Source organism: Pinus tabuliformis, chromosome 8, assembly GCF_031772625.1.
Source record: "Pinus tabuliformis cultivar Carrire ecotype Pingquan chromosome 8, CPIR1, whole genome shotgun sequence".
Classification (NCBI taxonomy): Eukaryota; Viridiplantae; Streptophyta; class Pinopsida; order Pinales; family Pinaceae; genus Pinus; species Pinus tabuliformis.
In genome coordinates, this window is record NC_142294.1 from 693,444,762 (window position 1) to 693,462,122 (window position 17,361).

The window sequence follows — 17,361 nt, forward strand, 5'->3', positions numbered from 1 at the left end:
ACAATAATAACAACATGGGGACTACATGGGAAAAACAATACAATAAGGGGGTTGCACTAATAACAATAAGGGGCTACACTAGTAGTATAAGGACCTAACAGATTGACATTGTAAACAAAGAAAATTGTGATTGTGAGTCCATTAATTAGTAAAGAAAATTGTTGTGTAACCAACTTGTGATATAGTTTTAGTAGTTATAAAACTTGCAAATTTGATAAATCAATAAAAATATGTTAAAAACAAGACTACAAGAAAGAAAAGACAACATAACATAGCGCAAAACATAGAGTCGGAACAAAATACTTCAATGAAATACATTCTTTTACAATCATAGTAGCATTTACATTATTAGAAGAAATTTCCTTGTTTTCTCCAATTATTACATTGCTAATTTTGTTCTCATAAGTATAGTATATTCAATGACAATGTGTAATAAAATCCCAAGTATCCATTAAAATGAAACATTTGTTTGACAAAAATGCAAACCAGAAACTTTAAGGAAATGTTAGGATGTTAGGAAATGCCAGCAATGCTAATTATATTTTTACCAGATTGTTGGACAATGCAAACAAAAAAAATCATCATTGTATACGTATAATTATGTTTTGATTATTTATTGTAAGTGTTCCATGTGTCTTGAAATACAAGGTTTCAATAACATTTGTTTTGTCTACATAGTATTGCCTGTAGGAAATTTTTCATAGTGTAGGTAATACTCTTTCTTGTTCTACACCCCTCAGGGTAAAATGCATTCCAGTCCTGTCATTTGCATGTATGATGTAGTTTAACTGATGGAAATAAAGGAATCAAGAGTCCTGCTCACAAACGATGCAATAAAGCATAGTTATTCATATTTCGGTCACTTATAATTGGTGTATTGCATTTCAAAAATGTAGTCTCGAATGGATTCATATATGAACTAATCACTGTCAGGTACCCTTGGAAGTATTGTAAAATTGAGATAGAAAATAGAGGCTTAGTAACATGAAAGAAAATGTATTTTTATTTCCTTTTCTATATTTATATCTATATTAAAAATTATAATATAGTTTACCGTGAATATTCAACTTGGCGAGGAAAGCAAGTTTCTTAGATTTTTGTCTTTCTTTCTTGTTTTTAATGGACACATGAATGTCGACTGTGAAGTTTGGAAAAATATTTCTTCTTTTCTAACTATATTTTTTAGCAAGATAAGTGGAAAGACGTTTTGTTGCAATTCACGTTGAATTGAAACACATGTCGAAATAAATTTTTAGTGTACTTGAACTTGTTACATATGCAAAATTTCTAAAACAATACATGTAAGTCATATAGCAAATGAAGAATAACTTTTTCCTGAATGCATATGTAACTTCATTTTTTATTTCAATGAAAATTGGTTTTTCTTGGTGAAAAAAAACAAATGGACAATAACTTCGTAACAATAAAACGCTCAAATAAATCAAAGCTTATTGTTTCCCTATCCTATTTTGTATTGTTGTCTTTGATTTCTAGTACATATTGCATTATTGTATGTGTTACTAAAATTGCAATAACAAAGGTTGTGCCTACTGGAAACACATCATCATTAGTGACAAATTTGTAATTGTCATATTTGGAAAGAATCAGTACTATGCACAAACAAGACAAATGTTTTGTACATTGTTTAAAATATTTAAGCAAATGATTTTTTCATAATTATGCTTTGGAATTATTTCGAAATATGTAATAAATACACCAACATTTGCAATAAGTTTTAACTCATGTTGTTTGATTAACTACGTTGGCACAAGCAATGTTATTGTCATTTCCACTTTCTTATTTGTTAAGTCTCCACAGAGCATTACTTTTGTGTTGTTTGTTTTATTCAAAATTGTTCGATATGTAACCAAGAAAACACCTTGAAAAATACGTCTAGTTATATTGTTACAAATATATTTGATCAACAATGGCAGAGACTCAATTTTTTTTTCCTAGTAATGAGCACTGAATTTAAATAAATTTAAAAAATACAAAAAAAAAGAGAAAGAGAAAATATCATACATAATTAATTAAACGTATGAAAAAGTACCTATTTTCCTTTATTTATTCATTTTTTTAGTTGGTCTTGTTTTTCTGTCGTGGTATATGTTTTATAGTACTTCTCATTTTTATCTCTACATTCTTATCCATCTCTCCTATGACATCATTCAAATTTGATATCTTTTTCATGTTCACAAATAATACACTAAAATCATTGCCTAAAAGGACATTATAATTGATACTAGTATTTTCTAATTAAAACAGAATACAATAACACAAAGTTATTATTACTGTACATAAATTCTAAATAGATTTTAGTTTTAGTAAATACAAATGTTTTATAGAAATGTTCAAAGTACATTTTTCCTTGTAATTGTTGTTCTGAATTTGAATCTCTAGGTGTCATATGTTTCTTGGAAATTGAAAAGTTTTACTTTTACACACAATGAAATGTGTAATGCAAATACAATCAAAGTATAATTAAAAGAATAGAAACATACCTCTTAGTAAAGTTATCATTATCCTTAATGGTATTTGTTTTGCTTGTGTTAATTCCCACTGCTACGACAATATGAGTTAGATCAAATATATAGAAATAAGACAAATAAGAGGTTCTAACTTCATAACACATAAGTAATTCAGACATAAGAACTATACAAAAGTCACACATTTTGTGTAAATGTGTTTAATATCATCAAATTATGTGGTATTTGAACTTTGTACATCATTTCTACAAGACTATATCGTATATTGTATGAGTGTTCTAACTACTCACATATAGAACAAACAATTCATTGTTTACTTGTCAATAATGCTACATGTTTTACACTTTCACTCCAAATGAGATTGCAACAATAATCCCTTACAGTGTACAACTACCATAGAAATATCATACAATTGACATGAGGATTCTATTTGTAACTAGCTCATCCGAAAAGTAATTTAACATGCATTCGTAATGTGTATGCTAAAAATTTTGCATGATGAACACCTAGTACATGCTTCTACCGGAAACACACCAAAATTAGTGGTTACAATTTTCATGTTACCTTATAAATATTGAACATATATATATTAGATAGCAAATGGAGTTTGATGTGAAAATAGGAATAATTGTAGTAAGAAAAAAGTCAATAATCAACAGATTTTGACTACAAGGGAAGTGTTATAGTTTCCAACGAAGCAGGAAGTTGTTAACACATTTTGTTCATGAAAAAACTGCTACTTATAATAATAGTTTAGCATTAATAAATAAATTTGATTCAATGTATCATTGTATAATGTGAATAAGATTGTTCTTTGGAATTATTATTATTACTATTGTCATATGTGAAAGTGTCATAAGTGAAGAAATATGCAGAAATACCTTTGAAATATTAATTTAATGTGGAATATGGGAAAATGAGACAGGGAACTAGTTGAATGAACAACCTTACTCCCCCTTCTAGCACACGATCATACATCCTCACAACAAAAGCTTTGAACAATGGAACATGGTAAAAATAACCAAAGATCATTACTTCAAAGTAGATGTTTGGTGAGAAAAAAATGCCATTATGGTATTCTATATTGTGAAAGCATAAAGATTTTTTAAATATTTGTTCAATTCAGGATGTGTTTGTAAGACAAGTTTATTTCATGGTAATTGGACAAGTGCCTCCTCAAATTTATGCAGTAGCTAAGGTTTTCCTATCTGGAAAAAGGGAACATGAGGAAAGAGAAAGTAATACGATTATAAAAACTTAGTGTTTTGAAGATAGGTCATTGTTGTTGTTGAAGCTTGTTCTAGATACATATTTTGTTGCTGAAGTGTGCAAGCAACATCATTGTTGGCTACTTACATTTGAACAAAAAAAAAATAGAGCTATTCAACGATATGTCTTAGAGACTAAGGTTTTTTTTTTCTTTTTTTTACAGGAGCACATTACACTAAATGACAGTTTAAAGGTATGCCAAATTTTCAAGAAATGTTGTTACAATGAATCAATCAAATCATTACATGTTTGTTCATGCGATGTCCTTCAATATGGATTTTCATGAAAGAGTTCTCGTTGGATTTTATTGTGCCATCTGTTAGTGATTTTGTGAATTATCTAACAATGTGTTATTGTTCTACACAATGGTGCTAGAATTGGCACTCTTGTAGGTCCTTTACAAAGGCAGTGTGAGGAGGGAACATTGAACCCTATGCAGGAAAGAAATTGCAAAGAGCTGCGATTTTATAGAGCTATGAACCTTTGTGGATGACAGGGTCTGTGTGGGAGAAGGAAGATGAAGACCAAAAACTACTTATGTGAATGGACCTATTTCTTCCTTACATCACAAATTAAGTCAATTTGTCATATTATTTATCGACAAAATAGTTTATTTTTAAACTCATTTCCATTATGATGTGCTTATATGAAGGTGAAACATGGAGATAAATGGTCAATATTATTATGTTTCATTGTGTAGAGATTTTACAGTGCACAGTATGGGCTACTTGCGGGAGAATGGGGGATGCATATGGAAATTAATGTCTGCTATTATTATTATGTTTCATTGTGTGGATAGGGAATTTTTTTTCACATTCACGACATAGTCATTGCCTCTACAGCTAACAAGATCCATTGCGTAGAGCTGTAATTTTATAGAGCTATGAATCATTGTAGACTGAAGGATGTGTGGATGAATATTATCATGTTTCATTGTGCAGATCTTTGACTATGTGAAGGATGGGGCATGTGTGGGAGAATAGGGTATTCATAGGTAACATTATTCAATAGGGACGAAACTAATGTTAAACTATTAATGTTATATGTTATTGTTATATTTCAATGTACAGAGATTGCTTGTGCGAAGCTTTCCTTGTGTGGAGCTATTACTGTGTGAAGATTTTATTTTTCATAGGTGAAATTAATTTTAAATTATTTTGCATTTAAAACTTTTGCAGACTTAGCAAATAAGGTCCACAGTTAGCGTTTTTGTAATGTCTTGGTTTTGTTTCTGTGGTAGTGTTTTCCTATGTAAAAAAAAAAGTGGCCCATGTATGCATTGTAAGAACTAGCAGATCCAATAGGCTTCAATTGGTTTCATGAAAAATATTTTCTAGACTTGTGTGGAGATTTTCTTACATGGAACCTTCGATGTGCAGAAAGCTCTCCACACTGCTTGTTCACACCGGAAATCCTCCGTACACTATTTATCCCTCTTAAGAAAACTTGATAATTACAATAAAGGTATTTAGCTTTTGTTTTTTAATTCTGAAGTGAGAAATTTCATTCACATTGTTAACAAGATTTCATTGGGAACCCAGTTCAATATATACGAAAAATTGGTTATCATCTAGCACTATTGTTAGACTTGGAATTATTTCAAAGCATTAAAGTATGAAATCTAAAATCTAAAATCATGATTTTCAAAGCACTAAAATATTAATATTAATGTATATTTTCAAAATTAACACAAATTCATATATACAAGATTGTCGATGAAGTCCATTATGTGGAAGAAGCTTTCAATCTTTCGTTACGATTCTCAAAGCATTAAAAGATTAATATTAACGTATAAATTCTTACTAATTGACTTGATCGACGCAATATAAACCTCCATTCAATTTTGAGATCACCCATGTTTGACGTTGATGTTTATTAATAGTCTAATGTTCATATTTATTTACTAATAGTCTAATGTTAATATGAATCTAGTGCGGATTGCAAAATTGGAGTCGAAATTTTTATTGTATGAAGCATTTTCAACGCTTTTTCTTGCCTCCGCATATAGCTTTTGTTAATAGCTCTGCACTTTGCACATGTATCTACTCAACAGTATGTCTTAGAATTATAGGGAAACATGACAAAAAAATTGTCCATTGTTTATGAATTCTCTCTGCACAATGAAAGCTTTCCATACAAATCTTCACCAATAATTAATTGGTTAAAGGTTGTGTAATTCCACAATAAACCAATCAAAATCGAAATCACATAAAATAAATATACCAATTTCATTTCAAAATATAGTAAATAACTTCCATTATGCACAGTAGAGAGATATGAGGAAAATGTAATAAAATCCTTTTCTACAGCATCACACTTCATACAAATTAAAATATGAAGATAGTTAACATTACTCAAATTTCATAGCAAACATAACTACTTTCATGTTTCATGTTGCTGGAATATATGTATCCATGACATGATACAAGAGCTCAAAGCATAAGTCTCTAACATTAAGCAATAAAATCACAGTAACAAGAACTGTATCAATTTTCAAATTTCAATCATCATAGTTATGATTAAAATAAAAGGAAAAAATACATATGCATACAAGATCTTATGCAAAGCATTAAGAACCCTGATTCTTAGCGGGAATCACTTATATCGGTAATGACAATGCTTAATGGCTCAATTCATTGGCTCACTCACTATGTTATTCTGGCATCCTTTGTTTAACTACTTGCTCCTAGATTTGGCTCTTGTAAACTATAGTATGGAAAGAGGTAACTCCAAAAGAAAACAAGAAACTGCATTGAGAAACTAGACTAGGTGATATTAATAAAATTAGCAAATCTCGATGACTAAATACTAGTAAACAGAAAACAAATATGCAAATATTTAAGGAATACAATATGTGAAATCATATACAATAATTGTTTCACTATGAAATGTCTATCACATCCATGGTTTTTTGAACCAATGTCTTCAACTTAGCTTCAACGAATTATTTCATTTGACCCATTGTAATCTGTGGCTTAACATGTTGATTGAATAACTACTTTGTGATCTCCATGACCTCTTCTTGTAATTGATAATATAAGACATAATTCTAATCATTAATACTAACAAACTATCCATTTTCTAATTTCTTCTAAAGTAAAATCAGTCTTATCATCATATTGTCTTTCCATTGACTCTTTTATCTTTTCCAATTCAAATGTTAGTGTATATTTTGTGATCAATTCATAATTCTATATGATGTGTGGGCCGTCTAGATCTTCCACAAGTTGCATTTCCAATAGAAACACATTACTTCTATTCTTTATGCTCTAGCATTCATAAATAATTTTTTCTAGTCTATTGATTCTTATGTACCATCTAGCTTTGATTTGCCTCATTCTATTAGCATTTTTCAATTCTTTATTTTTCTTGTCTAGATCATAAAACAATTTAAACCTTTGAATAAAATAAAGTCATTGTTAATGAAACACTTGTCTTCGTTAATATTTCTCCTCACCAAATCGAGAAATGAATCGATTTCCTGTGATAACCATAGTAGATCAGAAATTTCCTACCAAGCATGTACAATGATTTCTAACCTCTGGAATATATTTGTGACAATATGATGTTTCACTACATTAATGAGTTTTAGAGCTCTAATAGATCTATGATATGTGCTAGAAGTGGGAATTGTAGATCGTAGAGTCGTATTACGACTAAAGTCATCAACAAAGGACCCAAATTTAAAGCATTTTCGAGCTCTTCTAATTTTTCTTTCAATACCAGGTTCTTTGCTTCTATTGTTCAATAAACACTTCAAGCACATTACTAGTAGCTTCATGGAATCTCATAACACCGGTGGCTATGATTCCAGACATATGAACATTCATTTCTAATTTACCAATAACATTTTTTTTTATGAGTCCTTACTTTTTCACGTTTCAATGTTTTATCATCCATGTTATACTTTGTATCTTGAAAAGTGACAAAGCGATCATCGAGATTAGAATTTTTTTTGGAAATTCGCTTCATTATTTAGTGATTTTCGTTCAAATAAGTACTAACCCAATCAAGTAGTGAATCACTTTCAATTTCCACATTGATAACTTCTTGATTGTTACTTGTTTCAAGGGTACTTTTGGATTTTTCCAATTCATTCTTGTGTATTCTGTCTAAAATAAATGTCTGATGAGGCTCCTTGCCATCCCTACCAATTGATAGCTAATCGTGAATTAGATTTTTAGTTTCAGTATATTTTCATTTTCTTTCACTCGAAGATGAATCTAGAGTAGTTCCATATGTGCAAACTAAAGCTTGTGCAGGTTGTCCACCTCTTTTTTTCCCTTTGTTTCAGTGTTGATGCTCGCTTCTTCAACAATTTCTCTAGTACTAATACTTTGTTCTTGATTATTGCTTGAATCACTATAACTCTTCTCGCTTTCATTTGCATGTCTTGTCAATAACCTTTCACATTTTATAGTACCTAGATGTGTAATAAATAGGCCTTCTGGATCAACGTATTGTCGGGATTCAACTTATTTTAAATTAAAACAATGCAAAGACTTTGCAAGGTCTACAAGGTGTCTTGCATTCTTCACGGTTACTCGTCCAACAGTAAATGGGAAAAAAATAAATTGTTTTTTTATCTTTTTGTTTAAATTTAACTTTCCAATCACAATATTGCATGCAAACTTCGGCAACAAAATACCTATCCATAACAATTCTTGGAAGCAATAGTGGTTTACCTCGAACCCCATAAACTGAAATAATGGTATTTTCTCCTCTTTCTTCATGTATCCCTTTTCCCCAGAGGAAAACTTGTGCTTCCCTAGATATTCGATGGGGCTGTTGTCTAGTTATAATGAAAATAACTTGCTTTACAAAAATATCTTGAATTAGACAAAAAATTGAAATAGCTTCTCGCCTCCATAATATGGGATAGAAAAACTACATTGGTTCTTCGTTAAAATTGAAGTTAGGGTTAAGAAGCAAGTCATCAAAGACATGACTCAAGGTGAGGGTTGTTATTAGATATGCCACCGTGAATAATATATCACTTTTGAAAACCTTCACTAATTGAAAATCCAATCTATTTGAAACAATATCAGCCCAGTTGAATACACAATTTTTTTATATGAATAATGGAGCACATAGAGAATGGGCCTTGGGATAGACATTGTAGTTTCTTGGCCCATTAAATAAACATACAGTCAGTAGAACTCTCTAACCAGTTCTCTAAACAAAGTAATATCTAGAGAGGAAATATCAGAAGGAACCTCAGAAACTAGAAAAATGAACTCTTTTATGATGTTCCATCCACGTGCCTGTTAATCTAAAAAACTATTCGCTTTTGTCAAATTTAAGCGCATATCCTGAATCGGTAGCTTGAATATGCACTTGAATGCCTCTAAAGTCAAATAAATAGGAGTATTATTGGTTTATAGCATAATTATTTTCGTCTTTATATGAAATTTCTTTATACAAAAATAACATATTTCTATGAAATCAAATACTTGTGGAATGCATGCAGCATTTGCTAATCTGGTAGATTGACCAAATCTTATCACTATTCTTCTTCTCCATGGACAAATTCACATATCGTTGATACGCAACCGAACACTAAAAACTTTGATCGATAAGCGCAATTGAGTTAATCGTATCAATGCAAACATCTTATTTCCTTGCCCTCATAGCCATTTTTCTTTGCACATTTAAAATATTTTATCAATTAGCAATGTTTTCACTATGCTTTAGGTATATATTTATCGATACACAAACAACCAACACCTATTACGATTTTGTGTGTGAAATCTATTTTACAAGACAATTGCAATAAACAAAGTCGACCTTTACTGGAAATAGTAGAATTGATTTGCATAGCCTAAATGAGCTACAGTTCTGCTAAGAAAATAGTAGAAATTATAACATGATTTTTAGAAAACTTGACACTGATTTTTGGAAAACCAGATTATACTTGGAAAGGTTCAAGATTTTTGGTATTAGGATAATTATTGATAGTACCAATTTTATGATTTTTCGTTTCCATTATCTGTGACTATTATGTGTGTGAAATATGTTTGATGGATAATTTTGAATAAATAGCAATTCAAAAACAACAAAGTTGACATTTCAGAGAAATGGTGGAAATAATTTAAAAAAAAAAATCAAAATTTAGAAATAATTTACTTCATGTATGAAAAATTTAAATGTGAATATTTTTTGATAATGAAAACTAGCTTACAGGTTGTCAATAATCGTATACACTACTATATCGATGTTAGTTTATAGATAATAGCATTTATGTCCTTAATTATGTGTCGATTCATCCATTCGCCAAAAGGATATTGAACCGTTGATTGCATTATGTTGTGTATGAAAATGAGGAAACCATACTCCATTTTCATCAAGCCCCTCCCACATTGATTACAATTACCGAATTGCATTAGCATCAATTCCAAATCTCCACACAAGAAAATCTGCGTACAAGTCTAGTAAATATTTCTAAGGTTTTTTTATGAGATGATGAAGAGATCCACGTGAACAAATAATGAGAGAAACGATGAGGTTTCTGGATTATTGGATTTTTTATTATTATTAGAGTTGTTAAATGTTTGGGTTTGATGATTTTTACACTGTATTACCATTCTTATTCATGACACTCAAAGTAGCAACAAGTTTAATTGGTAAAAGTATGACTAATCTCATGAGTTTAATAAAACGCTAAAGCTATAGTTTCAATAAGTGCATTACTAGTGTATAAATTTGTAAAATTAATAGTCACCTCTTACTTAGCTACCCAGCCCACGATAGGAAATAAACCTTTAAAATATTAACTAGATTTCTGCAGAGCTTTGATTTTGCAAAGCTTTCATTGTGTGGAAATCTCTGCACAACCAAAGCTCCTCACACTGATTTACATGCAAATCACTACACACTATTTTAAAACTTTAAGCACATTGAAAACTTACATTTTAATTCCTCTACAATGAAACATTGATGTGTGAAATTCTCACTTTTATACATGCATTCATAAATAAAGACAAATGGGACAGAATAATCGGTGTTTCTTGCTAAAAAGAGATTTGTAAAAGTGATATTTGTCTCTTAATTAGCTCCCCATTCCAAGCTAAGAAATAAACCTTAAATATGTCTTAGAATAAAATCATTAGAAGATTTGGTAATAAAATTAGGACTAGATCCTAATGATGTTAATGTTGCCGAGGAGATCATCAAAAATAGGAATGCAGACATTCAAGCACTAAGAAATCAGCTAATATTACCAACAATAGAACATCCCCAAACTTAGGAAGTGGGGCAGCTCGAGAAAGAGAAAGAAAATATGTTGAAGATGATAGTTGAATAGAATATTCAGATTCATAAAAAGAAGGCAGATTTGGAAAATCTCTTGAAAGAGAAGGAAAAACAAACTAGTGTAGGAAATTCTACATTACAAATAGAATCAACGAGTGAAGAAGCCACTAAAAATCTATCAAAGGCCATGGGAGATCTACCCTTAAGAAATGAGGAAATAGAGAAATTGAAATTATCCTTGTAGAGAATGGAAGAAATAAAATTAAAGCAGATAATGCATATATTTCGGAGGTATGGAAGAATTTCAAGCTAACTAAACAACTTGAAAAGTACATGGATGAGTCAATTAGTGCACAAAAATTAACTGAATCAAACAAGAAAATCTAAATAGATATTAAAACAACCATCTCAAAGATGTGGACATCCATTGAGATAATTTTTTAACAAGAGAATTTGGTACATAAAGAAAAGGAAATAATAAGAGAAGTTAAAGAGTAATTGGATCATAAACTTGGAGAAGCATAAAGGATCATTAAAGTGTTGAACTCAAAGACAAAAGATGAACTTGAAGATATTGGAATTAAAGATAGGACAAGCGTAGTCCTAGAGGTTAAAAAGGTATTGAAAAAAAGGAACTAAACGTTGCAACTAGAAAATAAATGTTAGAATTTGGAAGTTCGATTTAAAAAATTCCACAGAAAAAAATCTATCCTCCAGCAAAAATTATTTCCATATTTAAGGGATTCTAGTGGCCAAATTATCCACTTGAGAATTACTAGTATAAATTACATGACATAGCATCAAATAAGTTAAGATTTGCTAAGGTAAAAGGGATCATAAGTAACAAAGCTTTTATAGAAGTTTTAGAATATGACTTATTTATCTTGCATGAAGTCCATCATTTATTCATTACTAAGCCAACCTTTGAGAAGTATACAGAAGTCGATGAAGCCTACATGAAGGTAATTAAATTTTCATGTCCAACTGATGACAAATGGGATAAGTTCCTCGAACTTCTAGAATGAATCGAATGTAAAATTTTAGGCAGCAGCGTAGAAAAGTAGGAACAACATGCAGTTTTTCAGGTGTCAGTACAGCAAAGACAGGAGCACAAAGAGAAGATACAAATTTTGAGGCAGTAGTTGCAAACAACACCCTTAAATAGTGTGTTGATTTTCTAGATTCAGTTTCATATTTCTATTTTTAAATTGTATTAATTAGATATATCCAAATTATTTTGGATAAGACTTTATTTTTTGTAAAGGATTGTATTAAATTAGATATTTTTGAATTACACTCTATATATACATTGTAATTCGAAGTAAAGAGGTTTGAACCTTTGTGATAGCCAAAAAACATCATTGTACTTCTCTGGAAGTTTTTGAAGATAATCAAAGGATTTTGACTTCAGTTTTAACAGCAGTGTGTTCATGTGAGTTTTTTTGGTGTATTCATTTTTGTTTTTCATCATATGTTCAAGGTAACATACGAGTTAGGGTAAGGCTAAGTTAAATATTAACTTCCCTGACAATCCACTGCAAAGTTATCATCATCACTGAGACTAGCTAATTGAACAGGTTGTTTAAATTAGTACCTTTGCATCATTTAATTGTTGCCTTCTATCATCTCTTGAATGTATATGTGTTGGTTGTATATGTTTCTCTACATGCATCTACTATATCTGATTGATTAAGTATTCAGAATGAATGTTTAATTATCATATATCTTCTCCTTTCCTTTGTCAAAATCAATTGAAGGATTATATGTTGTTAGGAGTGAAAATCAACACTTTGAAAATCTCAAAAGCTTTTAGGTTGTACAAGTGTTAATGGTTTGATTCATTGGTCATCAAATTAAATGAAATCCCTTACTTAGATTCTTTGGCACAATTCCCAAGCCTAGAACTGCCTCCAAAAATACAACATCAAATTGGCGCCTTTATCGGGGAATGGAGTTTGAAGTTTGTTTCCCTAAGACAACGATAATAATCACCTCCTAATGGTGAATAAGAGGTTATCAGGCTAAAATCCTTCACCTAGCGACTTCATAAAATAAATCTGGCTTCACGCAGGCATATTAGATCTCACTCTGATCCTCATCTTTTCACTCCATTATCAGGTCCAAAAAGACTTGTGAGAATTGTCCCTCTCAGAAGTAGACTTGAAGCTTCTACTTATACCCTTCGTCATCCTGAAATAGCTTCAGAGTTTGAGCCTTTTCAACCAATTCATATCCCTGTTGAATTATCATATTTACCACCTAAAGTCTTAGAAATCCTTTCTAAGGGAGTAGATATACAATTTACTTTGTTATTTCATTAACTTAAATATTTTGAGATTCTTGTTCCCCTTTCATAATCATCGGACACAAAAGATGAGCTTGAAATTTAGTTGCCTAAACTTAAACCTATTGATTTTATTTCCTTTTTCATACATACTTATCCTTCTACTTCCACCAACAAATCAAGTTCATCAATTTCCATAAGGATATTTAAAACATCCACCATAAGGATTTGATGCATGAGCAAGACCATCAGCAGAAGATCATTTGTCTGCATTTCTTGATTTTGCAAACAATATGAACATAAAGCATGAAGATGTTTATATGAGACTGGTTGTCCAATCACTAGAGGGAAATGTTAGAATTTGGTTCAGGAAGTTACGTCCAAATTCTGTAAATTCATGGGCAAAATTAACAACCATCTTCATAAAACAATGCAGAATTAAAAAAGATCTTGTTTATTACCTAACAGAATTTGAATATTTAAAAAGGAATCCTCGTGAACCTGTTGTAGAATTTTTCAAAAGTTTTAATAATATTTACAATAAGATGCCACCAAATTGTAAGCCTCCATTTACTACAGCTAAAGCTAGATTTTCTAAAGGATTCAATGATGATTTTGCTTTAATGTTAAGATAGAAAATCTGAAACTTTAGTAGATATGTAAACTAATGCAATTGAGGTAGAAGCTGATAGGGCAGCATCAAGTAAATTGAAAGCAAAGGCAGAAAAAATTAGAGAGGAAATTGAAAGCTAAAGAAGAAAGTTGTTCATCATCAAAGAATAAAGAAGAGGAACATAAAATTGATGAGATCACTTCATTATTGATATATTTTTCCAATCGAATTTCAAGGACGGAAACATAATCAAGAGTATCCCAATAGATGGTAAATAGACCTCCAGGACAATACCAGAGAATTTTCAACCACAAATTTTGCATAGAGAAAGGCAAAATAATGACCAACAAATTCAACCTCCATAAATGATTTATGATCAAGATCCTGACGAAGTAATTCCAGTTGTGACTGATGATATCAAATATTTTATTGACCAACCATATGGAAATGTTATTGTTCTTATCAATCAAATTCAGCCTCTTGTTCAGAATAAAGAATCATCTGAAATTTCTAAATATCAAGCTTTTTCTTAATTTATTATTTCTGAATTGAATAGGAGATATGACTTGAGACCCAGACAAAGCCCAGGTAGACTTGTCAAAACGGTTACCTTTGATGTCCCATAAGATAAAGTTGTTGAAACTCCATATTTTCAACCGCAAATCTAGTCACAACGCCAATCTACTACATAAAAATATGTCCCTCTTGTTTTTAATGTGGAAAAGGAATTAGAAAGGGTGAAAATTCAAATTCCTTTATCTGAACTTTCAAGAAATCTAGGTTATAAGTAGCAAGTTTCCAAATGGATACCGACTTCAAGTGTAGATGATGAAGGGGATGTGATTAGCCTATAAGATGAGAAGCCATTTATGGTTTTTGGGCCTAGTTTGGATATGGTAGATGAAAGAGCTCCACTTTTTTATGTCACATTAAAGATTCATGATTTCTTTTTGTACAACTATATGCTTGATTTTGGTGCTTCTCACAATTTAATGCCTAAATTTATGATGTACCTATCATGACTTATATACATGTGATTCAAAGAAGGTACCATGTTTTCGGTTAATCAAAGATTTAGTTATCACCCTTGCCTAGATTCCTATGAAAAGTATAGTGATGGATATAGCAGTAACAAACATTCCTCCTAAATTTGGTATTCTATTATCAAGATCTTGTTGTGTTAAGCTTGGAGGAAGCTTACAAATGGATATGTCCTACACTACCATTCATCTTTATGGAGGTGAACACCTAACATAGTATAGGGAAGTGAGATTTGTAAATATTGTTTGTAATGCAAATAAAGCAATAAATCATCCTATATATGCTATTGATCAATATTTAGGGTGTTAATAAATCTAAATACGTTGAAATTTGGATGTTTCTGGTTTTTTTTTTTTTTTTAAATAGAAGAATTATTGGGTTATAATCGTAGAATCTTAATTATTGACATAATACAATGCAAATAAAATAAAAGTATTTGAGAAAGACACTGAAAGATAATACAATAATAAAAAATTATAATTTCAATCATTTTCCTCTATCATTCTTTTCTAATGCCTTTTCAATGGTAATTGTAAAAAATATTTGTAAAATCTTGAAAAGTTTAGCATTCTCCATTTTCTTGCATATTTTATCCATTCAAACATTCTTATTCCATATATTATCAATTCAAACATTCTTACTATTTGAACCAATTGACACAAAAGTCAAGAGTTGGAGGGGTACTATTGCAAATGGGTGTTAGAGAAACTATTGATATTCTTGTGTAAGACGACGGAATTTATTGAGCACCTCATTTCCCAAAGCCTCAGTTTGTAATTTTCTAAAAGAGTTCGTTGGAAACATAAACGAGCCCTTTAAATTTCTCTATTATTCAAGAGCCATGACTGCACAAGCAAAGATAGGAGCATGTGAGCATCAGGAAAGCAGCTGCATCACAATGGTGGGGCAAGATGAAAGTGGAGGGCGCCAAGTTCCCAAGAATGACAAATGAGTGGACATAAAACCTATCAAGGGCACCCTTGTGATCAACATCGGTGATTTTCTTTAGGTAATAGTGATTCTAGTTATATATACACCCTTCAATCTTATTTTTAATACAGATGAAGTTATCTCATCAATGGGGTTTTAAGAATTCATTCATGATCATTCTGGTGTGGTGTAAATAGGTATGAAGAAACAATAGATTCAAGAGTGTTCTTCATCGAGTTCTGAAGAGTAAGGAGAGAAGGAAATGTTTGCTTGCATATGGAAACATTCCAAATCCAGATAAGATAGTGACACATATTCCTCCGTTTACCAATGAAATCAACTACCCTACTACATAGAGAGTTTTCCTGTATGTAGATTATATGGTGAAGAGAATACATAACAAGACCCACCCTCCTACTTCTGAATATTTTGTCGACATCTCTAGCTACGCCATTTCATGATGGTCGGATGCAGTTAAACCTAGACCTTTAGATGTAATAAGTTTATACGTTATGCTAGAAATGATTAGAGATAGCCTACCCTTGATTATCAAAGAGTAAAATGAATGAAATTATATGCATCATATCTTGAGACACATATAATGGTAGGGAATTTTAGTTTGTGTATAGTTATATATGGAAAAAAAATTCTGCTTGATTTTCTTGTGTGCAGAATATTTTCATCATAAAATAGTTACAAAAACACTACCTCAAGGATGAAGTTAGAGAATGACATCCCCATATTTGAAGGTCAGATGGATGCGGATTCCATAGATAAATTATTAAATCTGCTAGAAGGATAATTTTTAGTTCATGATTTTTCCAACCAAGAAAAGATTACTTTTGCACTCCTCAAAGCCTCCACCCATGTCAAGGACTGGTGGGAAACCTATTGTGAGAAGAGGGACGAGAGTGTGCCCTAAATATTTTCAGCCAAACCCACTTGGAATTTTTCTGGGATGACATGAGGGAGTAGTATTACCCTATCAGGAGCTATGAGGATAAATACATCAAGTGGAGCATGCTGAGCAAGGAAGGGACCAAGACGTGTTGGAGTTCACAAATATTTTTCATACCCTTCGCACAAATTTGGGTATCAAGGATTCTGAGTGACATTTGGTTCTCAAGTATCGATACTTTCTACACAAGAATATACAAGATGAGATGGAGTTCTTGGGCATCCCCTCGCTCAGCTCAGCCTATCTATATGTTGTCAAGATCGAGTAGAAATTTAAACTGAAGAAGCGAGAATTTGGATATGTGAATCTGAAGCAAGGGAAAGGCACTCCCAAACCACAGAATAAAGGACAAAGCCAAGGTGGGGTGACCTAGGACAACCCACCGAAGTCACGAGCACAGAACAACACCACGAAGACAAAGAAGGACATGGGAAAATGGTGTTAGTTCCATAAGATCCCCACTCACAACCCAAGTGAGTGTCAGGCCAAGTAGTCACTAGTGTCTGAGTTGAAGGCTTTCGAATTAGAT